Source organism: Ischnura elegans, chromosome 1 (assembly GCF_921293095.1).
Source record: "Ischnura elegans chromosome 1, ioIscEleg1.1, whole genome shotgun sequence".
NCBI lineage: Eukaryota > Metazoa > Arthropoda > Insecta > Odonata > Coenagrionidae > Ischnura > Ischnura elegans.
The window spans coordinates 3,392,548-3,405,321 of NC_060246.1; the positions used below are offsets into that span (position 1 = coordinate 3,392,548).

General features: G+C 41.1%; 1 protein-coding gene across 1 annotated transcript in view; it reads right to left on the reverse strand.

Moving 5' to 3' along the window:
• Positions 1-12,774, reverse strand: part of LOC124154661 — a 160,177-nt gene that overhangs the window by 86,351 nt on the left and 61,052 nt on the right. The window lies entirely within an intron of this gene.

The window sequence follows — 12,774 nt, forward strand, 5'->3', positions numbered from 1 at the left end:
TCTATTCGGACTCCCTGCGCAGTCGCTGTCCACATACGAGTCAAGCGTAACAGTTGACTGCTATGGCAACCAACCAAGACGTACACAAGGCGAAATCCGAAGTCATTGGAGTAATTTGATAGATGGAACGGAAAGATAGGATAACGACGAAAAAAAACGAATGGAACATATTAAACTAATTCATTTATTCTCTCATCGGTTTAAAATTGTTTAAAAAAATACTCAAAAGTTATTATCCGCTTTCCAAGAGTTGGTGACGACATTATCTTATTCCCGTTCATCATGTGGTCCGGAGAGAACAACTGATTACTGGGAGGATTTCCTCGCAGCATTTCAAACAGCAACGAACCACAAGAAAGCACTGATTGACTGAAACTAATAATATCAATTTTGACTTTATGATGTCCTAAATAAAATGCCAGGAAGTAGTCAAACTTACGCTCTGTAACTAACGCTGACACAGTTAGAACCTTTTCAAATCAATGCATTGAATTATGAACCACACAGTTATCACAAAACACCACATATAGGTTCGTTAGGCAACTTTTATTTCACTGTAGATTATGATAGTGAGCGAAAAACATAGGCACATACATTGCTCTGTCTTTTTCATCCGTCACCAGCTTCTCGAGCCGTTTGCGGCTTAAAACCAACCCTTTCGCGGATAAGTTGATGAAGTCACGCGGAGAGACGCGCATAAAGCAGAGATCTTAGCTGACACCTTTCAGGCCACAATGACGCTAAAAGCTGATTGGTCGGTGACTGACGACGACCAAGAAGCAGAAATAGAGTATTCGGCATTTGCAAATACTCCTACTCCTCCATTCATTCCTGCGACTGAGACTGAATTGAGATTACTCATCAAGTATCTCAAACCAAGAAAAGCGTCTGGACTCGACGAGGTGTCGAACAGACAGCTGATGAATGCACCAAGACCTGTCATTCTCCATCTCCTAGCGCTGTTTAATAACTGCATGGCCGCCAGTTATTTTCCATCTGCATGGAAAGCAGCGCGCTTAGTCCTCATTCCTAAACCCGGCAAAGATCCTTCCATTCCTCTCAACCGCCGCCCAATTTCCTTACTTTCGAACATCTCAAAAATGTTCGAAAAAATCATCAAAAACCGTCTCGACATTCACTTACGGACAAATGACATTCTCCGCCCGGAGCAAATGGGATTCCGCCAAGGGATCTCAACATTGCACCAAGTCCTAAGACTAGCTGAATTTGTTGCCCAAGGTTATCAACGCCGTATGTATACGGCAGTGGTTTACCTCGATGTCGCCTAGGCATTCGATCAAGTGTGGCACAAGGGCCTATTTCTTAAGCTTTGCAGGGCAAACATTCCGCCCGATCTCTTGAAACTTATACAGAGTTTCCTGCACGAGAGAAAATTCCAGGTAGCCGAAAGCGGTGAATTGTCGCAAGCGAGAGAAACAAACTGTGGCGTTCCCCAGGGCGCCATTTTGTCACCTACAATCTTCAACCTCTATGTCAATGACCTTCCTTCTTCTCCACAAACTCAAACTTTCATGTTTGCCGATGATACCGCAATAGCGGCTCAATCCTGGAGCGGCACTTACGCTTTGCGTTAACTCCAAACCCATCTTTCTCTTCTTGAAAAGTGGACTGTTTCGTCGAAGATGACAATCAACGCTGCCAAAAGCAGTCTTGTCGTCTTTCAACGACGGAAAAAACCTATCTCCAATTCCCTTACCTTTAATTCCTGCAAAGTACCAATGGTTTCAAAACACAAATTCTTAGGGTTACATTTCGATTCCAAATTACTCTCGTCCGCGCACGTAAAGCAAGCCTTGAAATCAGCTGTTGCAACTAGGATAGCTCTTAGTTGCATGTTAAATTCGCGATCTGCGATCGCTAGAAAGGACAAGGTGACGCTGTATAAATCTTACATTCGACCTCGGCTGCTTTACGGGTGCGAAGTGTTCGGCAGCACTTCCCTCACGAATATCAAACGCTTAGAAACATTCCAAAATCGTACTCTGCGCTACATCACAAACCAACGCAGACTCATTCCAATTACTGAAATAAGACGCACTCACAATGTACCCAAAATACACGAGTTCATCAAGTCACAAGCTGTGCGACTTCAGAACTCCCTCTCACGCAATCCGCTCACAAAAACACTATGGGATTACCCAGTACATTTCAAACGCTTCAGAAGCTACAGACTTCCAAAAGAAATATTATTTCGCTAATACCGAATTCTTTCCTACGTCTTTTCTTTCAAATAACTATTAGTATTGTCATTGTGAATCTGTTTTGTGGTTTGCAAAAAGAAAAAATACTTAAAACAAAAAAACACATAAAAATTGTTCAAAATCAAGCAAAAAAAATGATAAAACTTGATAAAATATGTACCAAAAAAATATAAAATGAACAAAATGCATTTTTATGCAACGAAAAAATGATATAATTGTGAAAAACTCAAAAAATGATTGTTAAAAATTTTGAAGTGTCATTTTGGGGCCAATCAGGGCCGTTCACGGCTTCCGACGCCGTTAGTATGTAGTCTTCTTAAATTTAGAGTGCTTTTGCACATGCTCACTAGAAGCCTGTCTTTCTAATTCTCCTTCACTAACACTGGAAAGGTTACACTGGTCCCTATACACTTGCATCGTCATTTTTCCCCTGCTTACGCACTTAGCGTAAAATCATCGCCGCCGAAGAGGTGGTATATATACACACCGGAGGCTGGACGGACTTCGGGTATAAAAGCCCGTCAAATTTGAGAGGATCGATCGATCGTCACGCGGACCTGCCGAGAAAGTGACCAGGTCTCGGCAATCCTCTTTATAGCGCCATCGCGTCGTTCGCTGCGGTTCCACACTCTGGAGAGCGTTTCCTACCCTCAATATCCCCCTCAACGACTTAATGAGATGGAACACTCATAACGTCACCAAATAACAATAGTCAGGTGTTAATTTTGGCTTTTTGAAATTACATTTATGGAAGAGAGACGGGGAGGGGAAGATTTTTCGCGTCTTTCAGTGGAGGAAGATCTTTCAACGTCTCCCATCTATTCCGAATTCTTCCATTGATCGATATCGATATCTGGAGTGATAGATCGACCTCACTGGCGACAGACAACGGCAGCCTGAAACGAGGGGCGATTGGGGGCCATCATGGGGAACACCTCTTTACTGGGGGATGGATTTGGGGAATGGATTTTGACGCTAATCTGGGGCCGTATTCTGTACCTCCAAACCGATCGGAGCGGCACCGATTCGTCGGGTGGGACGTCACTCCGACTCCCGGCGACGGATAAGTCGTGCGATTCTGTATGCACTCGATTGGTGCGGCACCGACAAGAAAACGGGAGATCGTCGGAAGCCGTACCGACACCAAAAAAGTGTCACCGACTGGTGGGTTTCATGAATTCCCCCGTGCGCATCGTACGCTCTATTTTGTTTTTCCCTCATCAACGAGTAAATATGAGGTTTGCCGCAATGTCATATCTTTCTCATCCTTTGAATAGGCCACTACATTCAACTGTGTCATCAATTATTGATTACCTTGACATATATATATTACATATTGGTTACTAAACATGAGGTTTGCCACCATGTTATGACTATCTCTCATTTATGTTATCACTTTCATTCACTTTGAATAGGCAACTTTATTTCACTATTTATTTACTCCCTAATTGACATAAAAAAGATATTTTTGACAAAATATGAGTTTTGCCGCAATGTTATCACTTCCTCTCACTCTGAATAGGCAACTATATTTCACTCAATCATCATTTGGCGATTCTCTCAACATAAAAATCAAATATTTTTGTTTAAATATGAGGTATGCCTTAATGTTAGCACATTCTCTCATTCAGAACAGGCAACTATATTTCACTGTACAATCAGTTGTTGATTCCCTTGGCGTAAAAAAGATACTTATAATTACATATGAAGTTTTCTGCAAATATGTTATCACTTTCTCTCATTTGGAATAGGCAACTTTATTTCATTTTATCGTCAGCTGTTGATTCCCTTGACGATAAAAGATGATATTTGTAAATAAATATGAGGTTTTAAGTCGTAATTTCCCCAAATAAAAAGATTTGAAACAACTACAACAAAATATGATTCAATGCTTTCCCGGCGAATAATGTGGGTAAACTTTTCTCGTGATTCCCACCGGGTTAATGTTTTAATATCGGCCAACGTTTCAAGTACCGTCTCGGCACTCATCTTCAGGGCTGAATATTGATTTGCCAGTCCCGTCTCAAACACACCAAGCTGCATTCAGACTGACTCCTCACTCCGTGCTGGTCCCGACCAAGGTCGGTAAAAGCCAGGTCGTGACACGCTCCCATCTTGGTTCCCGCCTGTCTGTTGTTTACATGGTGTTAACATAGGGCATGTGAATTAATTTCAAAAAATTGTGTGTTGCAGTGCTCCGCATTGCTCCAATTCCACGAAAAACGGAGTAAGAATATTTCGTTTTCCTTCTGATCCTAAAAGAATGGCTCTGTGGTCGATAGATTGCAGAAGAAACAAATGGAAATGTACAATAACATCGCGCTTTTTGCTTCAGTTATTTACATCCATGATTGTCTTGTCATTGTTAATTGTCTGAGTCTAATTGCTCAATTTGGAATGCATTTCCTTCGTGCAGCATTTGCTGCCTCAAAATCAGTGATTGAGTTTGGAATCCATCCTATTCTAATTAGGTAATCCTCTGATGTGTATTCATTTATTGCAGTTATTTGTAAAATCTTGAATGTACCTAAAGGCTCACCTGAGTGCACACTGACATTACTGTGTCACATTATTTGCCATGATTCTTGGAATATTTGCATGCGGATTATTCTAGTATTACATTTATTATTGGGATTGGCAATATTTACAATTTCTAACTAATCAACATAGGCCTCAACTTAAGACAATTAATAAGCATTCAATGAGAGTATATTATTATCATATGGAGAAATCATATTATTTTGAGTTAAAAAAATGTATAGGGTCCTTGTATTACGAACTAAGAAATCATATTACAGTAGAGTTATCAGTCTGGCGAAAAACCTGACCAAAATATCATGGTAAGTAATAAAAACCGATCCCATGCAAATGGCAGTGTTTGCCAATCAGTACCTCGCCAATGTGCCCCTATGCATGCAGAATTCAATAATATGTTGGGACAGCTTTAATACTGACCCCTGTCAACATATAAGGTCCTCAATGGCCCTCTTTCCGGTAACAGAAAATGAGGTATTGAAGCACATACATAGCCTAACGTTGCCTTCTACGTATATATATTCATATACCTACCAAGGTCTGTAATGCCCTGCCTTCATGCTTAAAAAATGCTCCTACGAGGGCAAATTTCAACTACAATCTGAAACTCTACCTTGTTAACAAAAGCTATTTTAGCACAAATAAGCTTCAAATGTGTATGTATTTTTTGTATTGACTTGTACTATATTTAACAATGTAAAGTCATGGGACCAATAAGAATAATTATTATTATATCTATGCTGAAACCCTAATATATTAGTAATCAATCCGGAAAAAGAAAGTAATTAGTGAATCCTAGAACCTATGCGGTAGAGCAAAGTGTATAATTGCCTATGGCCATGGGAAATTTCATGCACCTTACTTTCAAAATAAAGTAGAAAAATCTAGATACATTAGAAACTATTCACACAGAGCACTATGATGGGAATGTTTTGTCGCGTGAGTTGGACATTTTTTCAGGGTTGAAACAAGGCCCTGAGACTAAACAACCGCCCAGATTAGGAAGTATGCTATAATTCCCTATGGCCGTGTAAAATGTCATGAACCTGAGTTCCTAAATATGGAAATGAGACATGGTTCCTTATACCTATGCACCCGGTGCGCTGTAGTGCGAAATTTTTTTTTCGCGTGGGTTGTGGATTTTTTCAGAGTCGAACCTAGATCCTCAGGGTCAAAAACCGCCCGTATTCGCAAGTATATTATAATTTCCTATGATCGTGGAAAATTTCATGAAGCTGACTTCCTAAATAAGGAAATGAGACATGGTTCCTTATACCTATGCAGCCGGAGCGCTGTAGTACGACATTTTTTTTCGCGTGGGTTGGGGATTTTTTCAGAGTCGAACTGAGATCCTCAGGGTCAAAAACCGCCCGTATTATGAAGTATACTATAATTCCCTACGACCGTGTAAAATGTCATGCACCTGACTTCCTAATTAAGGAAGTTACACATGGTTCCTTGTACCTATACACACGGAGCGCTGTAGAACGAATTTTTTTTTCGCTTGATTTGGGCACTTTTTAAAAATCAAATCAAGGTTCTCAGACTAAAAATCTGCCCGTATTATCAAGTAGGGTATACTATAATTTACTATCACTTTGGAATATTTCATGAATCTAACTTCATAAATAAGGGAATAAAACATGGTTCCTTGTACCTATGCACCCGGAGCGCTGAAGTAAGAAAATGTTTGTCGCGTGGGTTGGAAATTTTTTCAGAGTCGAACCGAGGTCTTTAGGGTAAAATGCCGCCCGCATTATCAAGTATACTATAATTCCCTATCACTTTGGAAGATTTCATGAATTTAACTTCATAAATAAGGGAATAAAACATGGTTCCTTGTACATATGCACTAGGAACGCAGAAGTAAGAAAAATTTTATCGCGTGGGTTGGGAATTTTTCCAGAGTCGAACCGAGGTCTTCAGGGTCAAAAGCCGCCCGTATTATCAAGTATACTATAATTTCCTATGACCATGGAAAATATCATGCACCTGACTTCCTAATTAAGGAAGTGAGACATGGTTCCTTGTACCTATACACACGGAGCGCTGTAGAGCGTATTTTATTTCGCTTGGCTTGTAAATTTTTCCAGAGTCAAATCGAGGTCGTCAGACTAAAAAACAGGCCGTATTATTAAGTATACTATAATTTTCTATAATCTTGGATGATTTCATGAATCTAACTTCATAAATAAAGGAATAAAACATTGTTCCTTGTACCTATGCACCCGGAGCGCTGAAGTAAGACATTTTTGTCGCGTGGGTTGACAATTTTTCCAGAGTCGAACCGAGGTCTTCAGTGTCAAAAACTGCCCGTTTTCGCAAGTATATTATAATTTTCTATAACCATAGAAAATTTCATGTACCAGACTTCCTAAATAAGGAAGTAAGACATGGTGCCTTACAACCCATGCATCCAGAGCGCTGCAGTGCGAAATATATTTTTCCCGTGAGTTGACAATTTTTCCAGAGTCGAACCGTGGACTATAGACTCAAAATACAGACGTATCATAAATTTTCATTTTATTAACTATCTATAACAAAACTTTCACTTCCCTGAATTGATTACGTTGTGAGAAAACCGTGTTTCCTTTTACCTATGTCTCCCGTTTAAATGCACGTAAAATTTGAATTCCCGCCGCGCTAGAGACTCAAGATGGCGGATTACATTGGTCAAGTGCGTGACACGACCTGGCTTTTACCGACCTTGGTCCCGACCATATATACGGTTGCCGACAAGCGACTGCGGCGCGAGCATACAGTTAGTCGGGAGGCACGGCCCGTGAGGGCCCGTCCGCAGGATTGGCGGCAGAAGGGACCAACGACCAGGTCACGGAGTGTGAACCAATATTCAGCCCTGAAGATGAGTGCCGAGACGGTACTTGAAACGTTGGCCGATATAAAAACATTAACCCGGTGGGAATCCCGAGAAAAGTTTACCCACAACTACAACAAACTTCGTACCAATGAGTCTTCACTTGTTTCAACCTTTCTTTCATTGATGGTGACACGTTACGTGAATGGATGAAAGCTTCTCGGGTTTCCAACCGGGTCAGGGTCTGCATTGTACGAGTAGGCCTTTTTTTCTTGTTTATTGTGTAGGCCGACGTTTCGTTGGGAGACTTTCCCAACATCCTCAGGGCTGATGATGCTGTGTTTTTGATATGTATACCCTCCTCCTTCACCTAGGTGGTCTCTGATCGGTCCGGGACTTTTCCTCCTTCCTCGTCCTATTTATTGCCAGGTTCCAAGCGCTACTTAGCTGCAGTCCTCGATCTCTAATGATGTTGTTTGGGTGAAGACGGCTTCTTTAGTAATACGGTCCCGAAAGCCTCTTGTTCTTCCGAGTTGGGTAGTTTCTTCCCAGTGGATGTTGTGATTTGGTGAGTGGGTGTTGGCCAACACAATGCAGACCCTGACCCGGTTGGAAACCCGAGAAGCTTTCATCCATGCTATTCACCGGGAAAAGCTCAGATTCTTCATTACGTTACATGAATTCAAGCTTCGGATATATTCGGTTTTTCCCTGTTTGGGAAGGAGGAGGAACCATACAGACTGGTTTGAAACCGACGGCCTTACAGAATCACTGAAAGTGCCGTCGTCGGTACGGAATGATGTCCAGTAGGTGGGCTTGAAAGGGAAACCGATCCGTGCGGTACCGGAGAACTACAGAATACGGCCCCTGGCTCTTAAAAACTATATAAAAGTTAATTAAACAACACGAATTTCTAAATAAAAGTGATAATTTTACGGCTTACAAAATTTAATACTTTTTTATGGTTCTATAATCTCCTCGGCTAATTTTTTTCCTCGACACTGCACTGAAATCTAAAAAAAAAACTCTGAAATAACATTTTCCAGTGACCTGTTGAAAAATCACCGAGTATCTTATTAACTGCGCCTTTCATTTATGCTTCACGGTAGGCGCGAGCGTTAAGGGGGGGGGGCATAATCTCGGGGCCCTTGGCGATCGTCGACCAGCCACACACACTGCCCTTGTCCGTTATATTACATGGGGATCCGCACGTTTTTCTGGGTATTAGATTTAGTTTCGAGAGAGAGAGAGGAGCAAAAGGAAGCACGCTAACCCCCACTCCTTCCTCAACTCCGAAAAAAGAAGAAACAAAGAAGAGCAGTCACCCGCCCACTGTCACAGCAACACAGGGTAAGAGAGGCGAATACACACACACAACATTTCACCACCCACTCCAATGACTCACGGACATTCTCAGGAAAGTTGAAATAGCCCTCTCAAAAGAGCATCAGGTTCTCTTTATTCTTCTAACACCTTCATTTTATTCATTTTTTAATGTAATCTTTCTGCACCTAGCAAGTTGTAAATGAAGCAACTAATGAAAACGTAGAATTTTATAATTGCAAAAAAATTTGGTCCAAGTAACCAGTCTTTTTATATTTTCACACCTTTTACATATACTTCACGATAGACGCTAACGTTACGGGGGGGGCCTTAAGCTCGGAGCCCTCGTCGATTGTGAATCAGGCGGCCTGGCCATACCGCCCCTGTCTGAAACGTTGGATGACAATTAAGGAAGGGAGCATTGCGGGTGACAAGGAGAAAGGGAAGGGGCGAAGAAGGGGACACGTCCAACGCAGACAGCGCCAATGAACACAATGACTCTTCAACAAAGGAAGAGTGGCAACGCGGAAGTCAAAACAAGAGCCGACGCCAGCAGTTACGCCTAAGAGAGAAAAGGGGGTGGGTGGGGCGGTCTAGTCAAATGGGACGCGAGGAAAGAGCGTGCGACGGCACCAGAACGTGGAATTGGCTCAGCCAATCGGGTGACAGTCGTCTGAGACCAGATTTCGCGACTACAGCGCTTAGATATGCACAACTGAGAGGTCGCTAACTTTGAATCGCCAGGAATACGGAAATTTATACGCTGCAATACCTTAATTTTGTCTCAGGCAACGAGTGGAATAACACATACAGAAGAGTAAAACATCAAATTTTAGGCACTGGTGAACATGGTACCGTAAAATATTTATGCAAATTGAAACGTAACAAAAGACGCTACCGCCTTTCAACACTGAAATCATTAACGTAATAAATTCTACATAAATAAAACTGTGACATATAGCATCCCCTGCTATCAAGCATTAAAAAAACACTAAGGTATATTTGCAAGCCTTTTTTAATTCCCTCTAACGGGTGCGAACTCGCAATTGTCATCTCCGAAATCCGACGTCCTCATCTCCGTAATATGCAGCTCCAGATACGACTATTATGCATTTTACGTAAGTACTTCAAGCTTGAGAAGTGTGTCAATCATGGGCGAAGTTTAGAGTTTAATGTTGGGGGGGGGGGGCAGCAATCCTGCCAGGGGTTTAGCGGCTATGGAACACCCCTTCCCCAGTGAAAAAAGGGGATATAGGATATATACCATAGCACCTTAGTGTTCCTGGAAATTTTTTTGAAATAAACCTCAGAAAACAGCACTTTAAGTACTATCTAACACTAAAAATTACTTAAACTTTTGATGTTTTTGGGTTAATAATACTTGAATGTACAGGTTTCGTACTTTTTACGGGAAAATTAACATTTAAGTTGGTGTGGAGGGCAGGCTCCCTAAAACTCCGCCCATGGTGTCTAGGAGGAATATTATTACTATTGATTACATTTCATAAATATGCATTTAGGAAGTCGTAAATGGCGCCGAAGATACTCGATGAGAATTTAACTGTACATTGATATAACTCTGTGGATGACATGCATTTTAGCCAGCGACCACAGATGTTCCAGATACCTGGTATGGCAGTTTATTTTGGTTGTTTTTTAGGTCTATTGCGTTGCGAGTATTTTCGGGGTTTTGATAGTGATCTAGAGTTTCTTTGCTCTAATGAGGGCCTCTCATAATTCCTTTTCATAAGGGAATCGTTAACGGCCAGCTGCTAAATGTGGATAGCTCATTGAACCCCAGAAACACCTTTAAAAAGCCCTACTTCTGAAACGGCTGCTGCTGGTATAGAGCCATTGAATCCTTTCCGCTTAGCCGCAGGAGGATGAACTCTTGCTGTTTGTAGCATCTCAATCGTCAGAGCTCTCTCAAGTCTCCCTATCTTCCTCTAAATTTTCGTCCGGCAACGTATCTTCCTCGCCCTCTCATTCTACCCTTACATAATAGGGTAGTTTCCTTCTTCCAAGAAAACGAAAAGCATTGATTGCGATTCGTTACCCACCATTAGTGTATTCAAAATGTACAAATTATTTCGTTTAAGAAATAGCGGTTTAGACGAATGGCAATGGTCCATTTTTATCCTCATTTGAAAAGGGCCAGATTGGCGCCCATGCGATGCCACTCCACGTGACGTCACAGGGACCTAGTTTCTATACGAGAAGATATGAGTTATACATCGTCTGAGGTTACCAATGCATGCATGAGGCGTAGAGCTCAGGGAGACATAATCACTTATTAAAACTGGCTAAGGTCGGAAAGTTTTATTAATTTGATAAGGTATTAATAATCCTTATTTAAGACAAGCGCTACCAGCCAGCAGGGTACTCAGCTACCCGCTAGCAGCCTGCGTCGTATCAGCGCTAAGCCTCGCCTCAAGGTCACCTCACAGGGGGACAGCGGGAACCAGAAATACGACGTACGGAGAGATTTCCCGGCATTCATACTTACGCGACGCGTTTTCGCGCGCTTGAAAATTTTCACTTTTCATTTAATCGCGAAAAATAGATATCGTCATTTAAAAATCTAAATGCGTGAAATACGTACTCCAGGTGTAATAATCTTTCGATTTAGGCAATAAAAAAATAATAGGAAACCACCCTATTGTCTCAGAAATAATGGTAACGGTGCCTCAGATTGTAGAAATGTTGAAGAATGTGTGCTACGATTCAAGTACTCATACTCATTCAATACTGTTACGTGAAGAAATAAAAAAACTAAAACCCCAAATTCTGATAATTAATTCGAATTTATGGGGCGACATTTTCAAATTATAAATTTAGAAACTATGTATAGCATTATAAAATGAGGGGGTGAGAAGACAAGGGACGCAAATGATTTTTTTCTCAACAGAGTTCGATACCTCCACTCCATAAATGATCAGCAATCGCCCACCGAATCAAATCCGCTCATCTAGAGAGCTCTTATAATACTACAGGTGGGCGGATTTGATTCGGTGGGCGATTGCTGAACGCATGTGCAGTGGAGGTATGGAGTTAGGTAAAGTTAACTGTTAGAAGATATACACAAAAACTTGGTTGCCATGGGATACGAGCGAGACTCTCTTCTGTGCTGACATCGAGTAGAAAATCAAATTCACTACAAAATATAATCTAGTTTATCAGCTTTGTCTTCTTTACGAAATTTCTGTACATAACTGTATAAAAAAAGAAATCACCTGTACCCCTTGGCTTCTCCTCCACTAAAAATATAAAAAAACTTAATAATTCTACACAAGTAGTAAATAAAACACTGAACAACCTAGGTTCCAACGTGTCATGTCATCATCAATTGTGTATTGCCTTACTTAAAATTATTCCACACAGTAAACCAAATTTAGTTATGTTTTCGATCCAATAACTTGTGAGGTGACTTGATAATACGTTTAAGGATTTTTTTAAATGAACTACAAATCATTTACACCTTTTGAAAATCGAGCAAAGAAAAGGAAATACTTGGTTAACAAGTGACACTGAGAAGAGATTCTGCGAACTGAACCTGAATAGGAACTTATACAAAACTGAAACCCATCATTAATGTCAATTTTGTTAACTTCTAGTGCCTCTAAAAGACATTTGTAAAGCTGATAGCTGGCTCCCCAACGATTTGAACTCATTTTTGGGCTCACTCGACTCTCCATCCGCTCCTGCACACACAAGTATTTAACCGAGAAGTTGCATATACATATGTACAGTCGGATTCAAAAGTATTGCAACAAATGGAGCGGCGCCACTTTCGCCGCAGTTAGGAAATCGAGTTTCGGCATTTTCTATTGTACCAGTGGGAGGGAAATTTGAACAGCATTCCCACCTCCCGTAATATTT